General features: G+C 41.6%; 1 protein-coding gene across 1 annotated transcript in view; it reads left to right on the plus strand.

Annotated features, from left to right (window-relative positions):
* LOC143034458 (CD151 antigen-like) overlaps window positions 1–12,057 on the plus strand; it is a 100,630-nt gene that overhangs the window by 2,066 nt on the left and 86,507 nt on the right. The window lies entirely within an intron of this gene.

Here is a 12,057-nt window from a genome sequence, read left to right on the forward strand (position 1 = left end):
TAGTACGTCCGCTCACGCTAAGAGTACGGAAGTACAACACAATCTTACATTGTTTACTTGTCGTGTGTAAGTTTCACGCAGTATCGCAAACGTAGCGAAACCTGATCCAAACATTTGCATTCGCAGAGAACATTTAGAATTTGTGTAGACAGGTATGGGCAGACGAGGGAAGGGAAACACGGGGCTAAACAAGTGGCTTTATTGGGATTGTAATACTTCACTCGACCAGCTTCGACTTGTCTTTCTTGAGTTATAATCCCATTAATAGCATTTTCAGAATCCCGTGTTTCCCTTCCCTATTGTTCGTATAAGTTATTTCAATGCAGAGATCATCTTGTAAAACATTGGGCATTAATAGAAATTTCGAATTATGATTAGTTTGATTTTTTTGTTTGTATTCAGAACATATTTTTTCTGAGAACATTATTACAAAGTCATATGGAACTAATAAATGGCTGTACTGAATCTAAGTAAATTGAATGGATACGTGCCATCGGTTTCACTTTTTATTTCTTAAAACTAAATAAAAGGTTTATTTATTTATTTATTTTTATTGGATTGTTTTGAATGAAAATAATTAGAAATAAAGTGATAGCGGATGATGATGAGGGGCGCTGTATTTATTATTATTATTATTATCTATTTATTTATTTTTTCGAAGAAGCACACTGACAAAGCGACTTTACTGAGAGGCAAGTGGTGAGGTCTCCAGGGAGACCGTTGAGAGACAGCGAGGCTGCAAGCTGTCATGGCGGATACAGGTCTCCTTTGTGAAATGGGGCGACAGGGAGTGGGTATATAAATTGTTTTAAATGAAAGTGTCTCTCTGTGTGTGTTTCTTTAATTTGGCGCAAATGCAGTTGTTTGGATTAAGTTGGGCTGGCCTAAAATACAATGCATTGCAAATCAACACTGAGGGAATGTGGTAATATGTATGTCTATACGTCCATAAAATATATCAGACGGTTTTGTGTTTGTTTTTAAAGGTGCTTGCGTTTTTGTACGATTTTAGTTTATAATTTGACAGAATGGAGGCGTCAGTGATGTTCAGGAATGTCAGGGAGGGTAGTGTGGTAGTTGATGCTCTCCCCACCCAGCTACCGTGACACTTTAACTTTTATTATGACTGCCGTCAGTCTTGGTCTCCCTACCACCAGCCCTGGGAAGGTTAGGAATATATGACGGCTTAGTGAAAGATAACATAAAAGAGAAAACGATAAGGTTATATATATACATGTATATATATACATACATACATACATACATATATATATATATATATATATATATATATATATATATATATATATATATATATCCAAATCCAAATCCAAGTTTCGTTACGTCATGAACCCTCGACGGTTTTCTTCATCAATTATATGTTTACCCCCTCGGTTCGATGTGGTGAACCATATCCCAGGACTTCCCATAATCATAATGTAGTGTTTAGCCGACATAAAGGCTCAACTAACAAGAGAAAATAATAACAAGGTTTTACACAAACTTAGATAAAAAAGAATAAGTATATATTTTTCTTTAATTGAAGATATGGCTAGACGTAAATAGCGTATTTCGGAATTCATACTAAAATGTCAGACGTTGTATGTTTACCCCCAGTTGTGTTATTCCTTTGCCCCCAATAACGGATAATTGTCGATTATACATATTTCTGCCCTATTACCACTGATTGTAATGTTGATTTAGTGTATACAATAATTTATACCAGTTTTGTATGCTTTTCCCCACTGATAATGTAAATGAAACTGAATTTTTATGAACACGAAAAAAATATTCTATGACGATATAACCTGTTCATGACAAAAAGATGAACCTAGCTGCATTTTGAACAATAAATCTTCCCGATATTCAGGCTCTTCATTGTAAATGATGAGTTGCAAATAGCGCTTTCCCTTTGATCAATAGCCGGAAACCACAGGAATGAGTGAAATGTGTAGATGAATGCCGCAAATCTATATAAACAGAACGCATAACAGCCGTTACATTTTTGTTGTCAGAAGGCGCGAAACCACAGGCACATTCTAAAGAATGGTATAAAAGAAAATATTCTATTTATTGATAGGAGATGAAACTGTGAAAATAATATCGATAAGAAAAGCTAATAAAATATAATAAACGAATTTGCTTGTTCAAATAATGTTAAATTTAAATATAAATAAGAAATATTAAATCTATTAAACGTAAACTAATCCTCAAACAAATCTAATTTTACCTAGTTGTGAGCCAACCCTAAGCTAACTTAACCAAACTTAACCTCTCCTAAAATATATTTCTGTATATATATTTTTTCATTCTTACACTGGCGTATCGTTTTTCAAGAGGGAACGCTATTGTTGTTCTTCTTCCTTTTTGTAAGATTACATGTCTTCCGTAATAACTAATTTGCAATGTAGAAAAAATGACACGAAAATGGACTTTTTATTGTTTGTAATCATGATCACAAACGAAAGGGCAGTTGCTAGGTGAGGAGGTCGGCCAAGCTGAGGAAGAAACCGTGAAGTTCTGGTGGAAGACACACCTGTTGCAGGCAGGTGCGGCATTATTATTGAAATCACCGAGGAATTCAGGCTTTCGTATGCCAGCCAGCCAGCTTAACCTCTCTTACCGATTCACCTCGGTTCTCAGATACACAGTGCACCTTTACATCACACCAAGTAACCGTTAGCGAAATATCAAACAGGATTTCTTCCACTTTGTAATTTATTTTTCTATTAGTAAAATATTGTAATTGCGAAACAAAAATAATTGTAATTATTGTTACCTATGCCTTTGAGCAGTTGAAGTTTATTTTGCAGACACTCAAAATTTAAAAATATCGTTTTCGGCAAAAAACGCTATTGATCATCTTGGCATGCTGATAATGACGTCATGTCGGGTAATAAATGATGTAAAGAAGGAAGATATTTGATAATGAGGAATATAAAACTTGTATTTCAGAATCCTTTGGAAATTGAGAAAACAACAACTAATTCTCTCAGTATATATGAGTGCACACGTGCATGTGTTTGTGCCCAGATGAGACGTGCTTGCGCGATGTGCTATTAGACTAGAGCATGTTCATAAAGACACACATTTTTTTAATGCGACGCATCCAGCCTAAGCACGTCGTGGGAGGAGGAGGGTAAGAAGTTCCACCGTCACCTCGTTTCATACGTATCGACTTTTCGCCGTGCACGACACGACGTCGTGTTCCCAAATAGCCATGGATGTCTATGGACGCTTTCATACGTCACGACCACGTGTGAGAGCGTCCATAGACACTAATGGTCACTTGAGAACACGACGTCGTGTCGTGGACGGCGCACGACGAAAAGTCGATACGTAGTGGAGGGGGTGGAAGGGGAAGGGGAGAACGAAGAGTGGGGTTGTGGGTGAAGTGATGAGCACGCCCACCTACTGAACCTCGTAGAAACATTAGTTGACACCGTTGAGCAAGGGCTGTAGAGTCTGTATATCATGTGTCTTGTAATTCCATTCTGAGGTATGTGTTACATTATTAGGGCGCGCGCACATACACACACACGCACACACACAATACACGCGCGCGCACACACACACACACACACACACACACACACACACACACACACACGCATCGCACACATACACGCACAAACACACAATACACGCACACACATACACAAACGCACATACTCGTATACATGCACACACACACACAGTACATACATACATGATGAGGGAAACTCCTTATCTGAGACTGGTGACTTGCCCCTAGAAACCGTCCCAGCATCCACACATCCATCCATCTACCCCTTCATACGTAATGTACAGGTGCATATGCATAGCAAATGATGAGCATGTAGGTTGATCGAGCCCAAGTATATACATTATATATACATATATATATATATATAGATATATATATATATAGATATATAAATGAATATACATTATATATATATATATATAATATGTATGTATATATATATATGTATATATATATATATATGTATATATGTATATATATGTATATATATATATATATATATATATATACATATATATATTGGACACCGTTTGGTAGATAAGTTTATCTACAATATATATAATTGTATCATAGTCTCTTAACCACCTATCGAACGTTCAAAAGAACATGAACACATTAGTGTCTGTTCATATGACATGTTACATCCGTTGTATGACTTAAATGTAACAGTATCGACATTGAACAAACCTTAATACGTAAACTTTTTTTTTTGGGGGGGGGAAGCGGATACAGCTGCTGCTCTTCTTCCTTCTCTTCCTCCTCCTTCTCCTCCTCCTCCTCCTCCTCCTCCTCGTCTTCACGAGATGCCTGCGTCTCCTCCCCTCCCCCACCCTTGCACTTTATTAGTGTGTGAACAGCTGGGTACGGCCGAGATAAGCGCTCTGAAATGACCTCTCGTGCAGAGTCATGAATTCTGAACACGCATGCACTTGCATGCACGTACGCTTTCTCTCTCTCTCTCTCTCTCTCTCTCTCTCTCTCACACACACACACACAGAGATCTAAGTTCGATCCTCACCTGAGGCTGAAAAGCATCCCATCACAGTAAGCCGTCACCCCGCTCTGGTGGGCAAAGTGTGTATGTGTGTGTGCGCGCGCGCGTGTGATCGAGAGAAAAAGATCATATTGCCCATAGATCGAACCATATATGAGCTATGAGCCCTCACCGGGGTTGTTATTGAGAACTGTCGATCATGAGTCCAACACATGATCCAAGACCACGATGAATCACACCCAACTCATCCATCACTGACCGATCTTCGCAGCACAAGCGAAAGAGACGTGGGTGGAGGTTGAGACCGGTTCCCTTGTCCCTTTAATGGTCCATTAAAGGACCTGTCTATCCCTTAGCGGGCGGTACAGCATTTGTCTCTCGCCACGGTCTCTTTATAAGGTTGTGTATGTTGGAAAGTTCATGCGGATTTGTTGGGACGACCGTGGTAGTGAACGCAGTGCGACATCGTGTAATCAGCCCGGCCATAGGGACGAGGCGATAGGACTGAAATGTGACACGGGTCTTGTAGTACACCTCTCATATCTGTCATTGCAGAGAGGGGTTGGGAAGCCGTACAAGTGCCTGGCACTAACCCGGGGCCTCCTACGTTGGAGGGCAAAGAAGATAACAACTGCTCTACGTAGGCCCCGAAAGGAGAGTAGTAAAATTATTCTGTCTGGATTAGAATCACAAGTGTTGATTCCTTCGGCCTGGGTTTGTTGATAGAATGAATTATGTGGTGAATGCTGTCGCGGGGAGGCTAGGCTAGGACAGATCTTCCACCCTTCTTGAAGGAGCTGCTCTCACATATCCCTCTCGAACATATGACAAAACCTCAATCTGCACAGCAGACAAAACCCCATTAGGAAAATTGGTGGTGGTGGGGGAAGAATTGAACCTAACCTAAGCTAACGGGGGAGGTTTTAACCTAACCTAAGCTAACCTACCCTTACTTAACCTAACCTAATCACTGATTGGGATTTTGTCTGTTGGGCTATTGTCCGTTCACCATCTCTCTCGCTCTGGCGTTACAACTTCACAAAATATCTGGGCAGTACAGTCACCATAAAAGGTGGAAGTTATATTTTACTTATTTGTGGCTGCACATGTGCACGTTACGATGTATAAAAAGTGGAGATTGACCATCGTAGTATGACACGCCATCATGGTACGCTCAAGCAGTTGGCAGAGGGGCATTGCAAATCACCATAAATTATTTTCGTACGTGAGGGCGATATGTAGAGGGTGATAATAATATGAGTAATAATAGTAATGAGCATGGTAATAGTTTTATCGCATATATGTGTATATATATATACATATATATATATATATATATATATATATATATATATATATATGTACATGTATGTTTATACCATTATTGATAACAATTATGATAATGGTAATAGTGATAATAATAATAACAACAATGATAATATCTTTGTCAGGGCACTGACAGAATTGGTCATCAGGCGTCACGATACTAATGATTCCCTGTGTTTTGCCTTTAGATTATGGGATGATTGTATCTCCCTGCCCCAAGACCCAAGGCCCAATCTCGTCGGGTGACGTCATCCCCACAGGCACCGGGGTGGGCGTCGGTAGGTGACGTTGTTGGCAGCTCTGTCGTTATGACCTGATGATGTGAGATTACGTTCCGCAACGTTGCATAGGATTACACAAGCGAAAAGAGGGGACGGGAGGGAGAGGAAGGAGACGTTGAAGGGTGGGAGGGGGGGCTTTCTATTAGCATCTGGTCTACTGTCCCTTGTCCTTGACACGAATTTCGTCATCAAGGACTGTGTGTGTGTGATTCACTATAGTCTTGGATCACGTGTTGGACTCGTGATCGACAGCGATTATCCTCCCGGAAGAGAGCTCAGAGCTCATATATGACCGATCTATGGGTAATGCTATGACCTTACACGCACACACAACTCCCCGCCCACGAGAGTTGGAGTAACGACTCGCAGCGCAGCGATACTGAAATTATTTCAGCCCTGGACAGGATTCCAACCCGGACCTCCGTAGTGGCGGCCGCGAACGCGACCACTGCGCCATCTTGTGTGTGTGTGGAGTGCCATGGAATCGAACAGTGGCCAGAATAAGAAAAGTGTCGGTAATACCCAGCGCTTCTATCCGATGAGAGTAACGCACCGAAGGAACAGAATCATAGAGGAGGTAAAGAAGAGATTTGAGGATGGCAGTAGGATAACTTGGGGAGATGATTCTGTTCGACGTCCGTCTCTCAAAACCACTACAGAAAGGCTTTATAAAGAAATGAGGAGATAACGTTTCAAGTGAAAATGAACTCGTGAATACGTGAGTTGCTAAATTCGTATATGAACTGGAAGTACGTTTATATGCTAGATGAGTAGTGAAAGGGGCTTAGAGAAAAGGATAGATAGATATATCGAATTATTATTTATATTATTATGACTTTTATTCATTTCTTTATTTTATTTATCATTATTATAATTTTTTCCGCATCCGATCTAGTTATGGACCAAAAGGTCTCCTGTCGGCATGCTCCGCCTTTGTAATCCTTTGTAAGTGAATAAACGAAATAATAATTTAATGAATAGGGAAATTGGTTTGCCGGTTTGAGTCGTATTGGCGGGTGGAAGGAAGGAAGGAAAGAAAATGTGATAACGTGATGTTTGGTGGTGGTGGTGTTGAGGACGTGACGAGGGGGTGAGGGAGGGAGATAGTGGTGACGTAGGGAGAAGGAAGTTTTGCCAAGTCTAAGGGTGGGAGGAGGAGGAGGAGGAGGAGGAGGAAGACGAAGAAGAGGAGGGGTGGAAGACGGGAGAGGAGTTGGAGGGTTTTGTGATGTATTGTATATAATGTACTGTATATACAGTATACACATATATATATACGAGTATATGTACGTGTGTCCTGTATATACTGTACCACACAAACATCACACGCATATATATATAGTTTTTATTCATTGGTGATTTATTTGAATTAATTAATTATTTTAATTATATAGTTTGTTTTTATTCATTGGTGATTTTTCTTAATTAATTGCTTACGGTCAGACTCTGAAGTTAAATCATTCCTCCGGTCCGGAAGTAACTTTTATCCAACCGAGTTCACTTATTCCAGACCAATAATGTAGTCCATTAAGCTATACAGGGCCGTCACATTAATATTTAATAAAATCGCCTGGCGGCAGATATACTTCCTGTTGAATAAAATCGTCTGGCGACAGCTTGGGAGATAAACATACGTGGGTCAGATTACAATCAACGTGTTAAACAGCTCTTTCGCATGCCGGACCAAACTCGGACCAGCCCCTCCCGGTGAAACACTGACGTCTGTACCACCGTAATGACCAATTATCCCTCGTCGCCCGTGTTTAAGTGCATCCCCCCTATCCCTCCTTCCTACCCCTCCTTTCTCCCCATCTCTCAACTCCCCTCCACCCTCTTTCTAGACGTTACGATACGCAATGAACACAGGTTGAGGTCAATTCAATCTATCCTCAATAAATAAATGAATATATAAAGGAGAAAAAAAATCACCCAATGCCAGCTGGCATAGAATACCTAAGATGTCTCTCGGGATCATGAAGCCGAATAAAATCGCGAGGCGACAGACAATAGAATGGGGAACACGGTTACGTCCGGGCTAAGGTCCGGTTGTCTTTCTCCGGAACCAGGACAGTGTCATCAGTGCCTTGTTTCGGCAGTTCCGCGTCATCTCGGTGTCCGGGGTTTGAGAAGGAACGAAGGAGGGAGTAGGGAAGGTCGGATGCGAGGAGGTGGAAGAGGGGGCGGAGGGAGTGGGTGGGGGAAACATCATTCGTCCTTTGTCCCGCTTACGGACAGGACGTGAACGCAAGAGATCAGATTCCCCTGTAATTATGATGATGATGATGATGAGGGTTGTACATCTTTGGCTTGCGGAGATTTGCCTCTCACATGATCAATTAAACCCTCAGGGGTTAGGGGAGGTATTCTCGTCTGTTTGCAGATCTAATAAGACAAGAACACGGCATTGTAACGGCCGTTGTCGACTTCGTCTCAGCGGCGCATGCGTAATGGTCGACAATGATGCTTTCTTGAGCTCTGCATCTCGCGGTGAATTCTGGCATCGACGATACCAAGCCGAATGGTTTCCCAGATACCAATCCTCGTTGTCTAGAAACATGCCATTATGCCCCTGTGCCCTAGGTCCTGGGATTTGCTAAATATCAGTCATTATCCATCTCACCGGGTGAAATATTGTTTGGAATTGTGGGATATATATTTGTCGATTGATTGCGGATCTTGTAGGCTCCGACTGTAGTTCCAGTGACCTTGTGTTTCTTTACTCGAAGTTTGTTGAGTTGTCTCATCAAATGCTTCCTATCGAATAAGACTTAATTTATTGACCTTATGCGTGCTCATGAAGTTGTATACGAGTATACCTAAGTAAATAAGTGTTGAATGGTTTACTGCTTCCGAAATAATGTATGCATCACCAATTTTGTTTTATCCACTTGTTTATTGTTTATCTTTATTTTATTTTCATTCGTCTATTTATTTATCTTATTTTGATTTATTTATTTGTATGTAATGTTCCAAAAGTTGGTGGGATTCTAATATCAACCCTGTCAGATGACAGCAGACGATAGTATAATAGTTGCTCACAAAATAGTCTTCACAGTCATGTGAGGGTAAACAAACGATTAAATATAAATTCTTTATTTGTAGGCACTCGACTGCAGTGTCTCGACCTCGGGGCGTTGAAAGGAGATTGTGTGGTTGTATACGAGAAAATGTGTCTTAAGAACACTGGCAATAAGGGGAAAAGTGGTATAATTGCGTGGATTTGGAGTCAGTTGGTGGACTGAGGTCATCGACATTCGGGAAGATTACTTCAGCAGTCAGTCCCTTAGGTCGATCCTCGACATTATTCAGAATTGCTTAGGATTCAAACAAAACAAACTATAGAGTGACCTGAAAGGTACCCTACCCAAACATTATTAACATATATTCATTTTTATCCCGGGCAAAAGTTACCTTACTTAAATAATATTTATTTATTTTTATTCCAGACGATTTTTAACTTACTCAAACTCGATTGATTTATTCAGTTTTATTCCAGCAATATTTTATTGTAGTTTATTTAATCTTTATTAATGCTTGGGTAAGGTAACTTTTGGGCCACCGCGTAGCACAGGTGTTCTTAAAGAAGAGCCTCAATACCCCCAGGAAGTATCGTAACCAGTTCTTGGAGGTATCCATAACGGCACCCTGGAAAACATTAAATTAACATTTTCCGTAATAATTATACTTGATAAATTTACTGAAAGTGGAAATAAATAGTCACTAGAATTCAGCTGTTTGTTCGTAGCCCTTTTTACAGTAAACTAGCCCCGGCTTCGCCGCCACTGTTTTGTCGTGGGGGCTAGGCCTGCGGCACTGCTTGCCGCGGCCAGTGAGCTTCGGCCCTTGAATTTCGTGTTCCCAATATACCATACACCAGGAAGTGACTGACGGGAGCCATCTTCCCTGAGAGGACTATGAAGAAATATGAAATTCTGATTTTTTTTTTATGTTACTTGATTTAAAGTTAAAAAGTCAGGATCAGTAGGCAAATATTGGTGAATGGTATCAGGTTGACTTGGAATTGAACTGTGGAGTATCGGGGCTGAAAAAAATAATAATAAGAACCATTGGCCTAACACTAATCTGTTTTAAGTCCCGCCCCCTCACGTCTACTGGTTCCGTGGCGTATTTTGCTGATTTGGGTGTCGCATAAGTCAGGCGATTTTTATTCATCAGCTGATGGGCTGGTTGGGTCCAGCGACCAGATGGCAAAATCCCAACAGACAAAACCCCAATCTGCATGGCAGACAAAAACCCAATATGAAAATTTGGGGGGTGAGGACTTAACCTAACCTAACCTAACCGAACGCCACCTGCATATTGCCACTGTATTTTTGTCCGGGTATGACAGTTTTCATTGAATGGGATTTTGTCCGTTGGGGGTATTGTTCGTTTTCCAGGTCCAGCACTTCCCCCACCCAGACGTCCACTCACTCAAGCGGACATACATTAGTGAAGTGGTGAGAAGGCGTTGGTTGGTTGCCAGAGCGTCATTTGTTCCGTGAGGAAACCAGAGGACAGTAGATTAGCGACAGTGCGCGCGTTGTTTCCTAATTAGTCGACATTTGGGCATCATTGAAGTATGAGGGCGATAGTCTTTGGTAACAAAGGAAACTCAGGCGGATATAAGAATTATATATGTATATAATTTCTTTATCCATTTTATTTGATCTATTTATTATTTATTTTTATTTTTGTTATTATTATTATTATTATTATTATTATTTTTAACGAAACATCAGTAAGTGAAATAGCCCTTAATATCACCTTCACATTTATTTTTGCCTTCGTATGCCAAATTTGTCTTCTGGTTAGGAGTCTCAACGGCCGCTGGCTCTCAGGGTGTTGACAGCGACAACAGCAACAGGACGGAGGACGACATCCTCGTCTCGCGCCTCAAGGTTGACCTTGGCTCCGGCTGAGGAGGGGAAACGGAGATCCTTCGGTGTTGAGGAGCAGGTTTGTTATCTCCTCCTCATCTTCCTCCTCCACTTCCTCTTCGTCCTCTTCATCTTCCTCCTCTTCATCTTCCTCTTAATCTTCGTCCTCCTCCTCCTCCTCCTCATCTTCATCTTCCTCCTCCTCTTCGTCCTCCTCCTCGTTCACCTCCTCTTCCTCTTCGTCCTCCTCCTCTTCTTCGTCCATGGTAGTGCGTCGCCTTTGTTTCTTCCTCGACTCCGCGTCCGGTTCGGTTTTGCTCGGGTGTCGTCGTCCTCTTGATTGTGGAGGTTGAAGGCCCTTGAAGCCACGGTGGTGCCAAACTTCGTGCCCTTTGCTCAGCCTGAGGACGACCTCCCCAACCTCCGACTCCCAACCTCCAACCCCCAACCTCCAACCCCAACCTCTACTTTTCTTCCCATTTCTTGTCTTTCTTCTTTTTTATTTATTTATTCATTTATCTATTTATTTATTTATTTATTTCATCCCATCCCTCGATTACCTATGATCGCTTCATCCACTAGTTACTGGGATCAAAGGCCGGTAACAATGACGTCACTGTGCTGAAGGCCCCCTCCTCCTCTTCCTCCTTCTCTTCTTCCTCTTCCTCCTGTTCTTCCTCCTTCTCGTATCATTGACCGTATTAATTTTATATTGCTCTTCCTCCTTCTCCTCCTTTTCCTGTTACTCTTCCTCCTTCTCCTCTTTTTCCTGTTACTCTTCCTGCTCTTCCTCCTCCTCATTTTCCTCATTTTCCTGTTACTCTTCAGGCTCTTCCTCCTCCTCCTCATCCTCCTTTCTTTGCCCATGGACTCCACACAACACATACACTCCCCCATCTGGGCTGTGGCCGACCTCTTGCGTACTCCCATACTCCCTTGGGACTTCCTCAGAGGACCTCTTGTGAACGCAATCTCACATTCGTCGTGACCTCTCTTGGTCCTGACGAGCAGATGGTTGGCCAATGTTGCTGGATCAGTACGACCAACCAG

The sequence above is a fragment of the Oratosquilla oratoria genome, chromosome 17 (genome assembly GCF_046742065.1).
Source record: "Oratosquilla oratoria isolate Oo_2021 chromosome 17, ASM4674206v1, whole genome shotgun sequence".
In the NCBI taxonomy this organism is placed as follows: Eukaryota; Metazoa; Arthropoda; class Malacostraca; order Stomatopoda; family Squillidae; genus Oratosquilla; species Oratosquilla oratoria.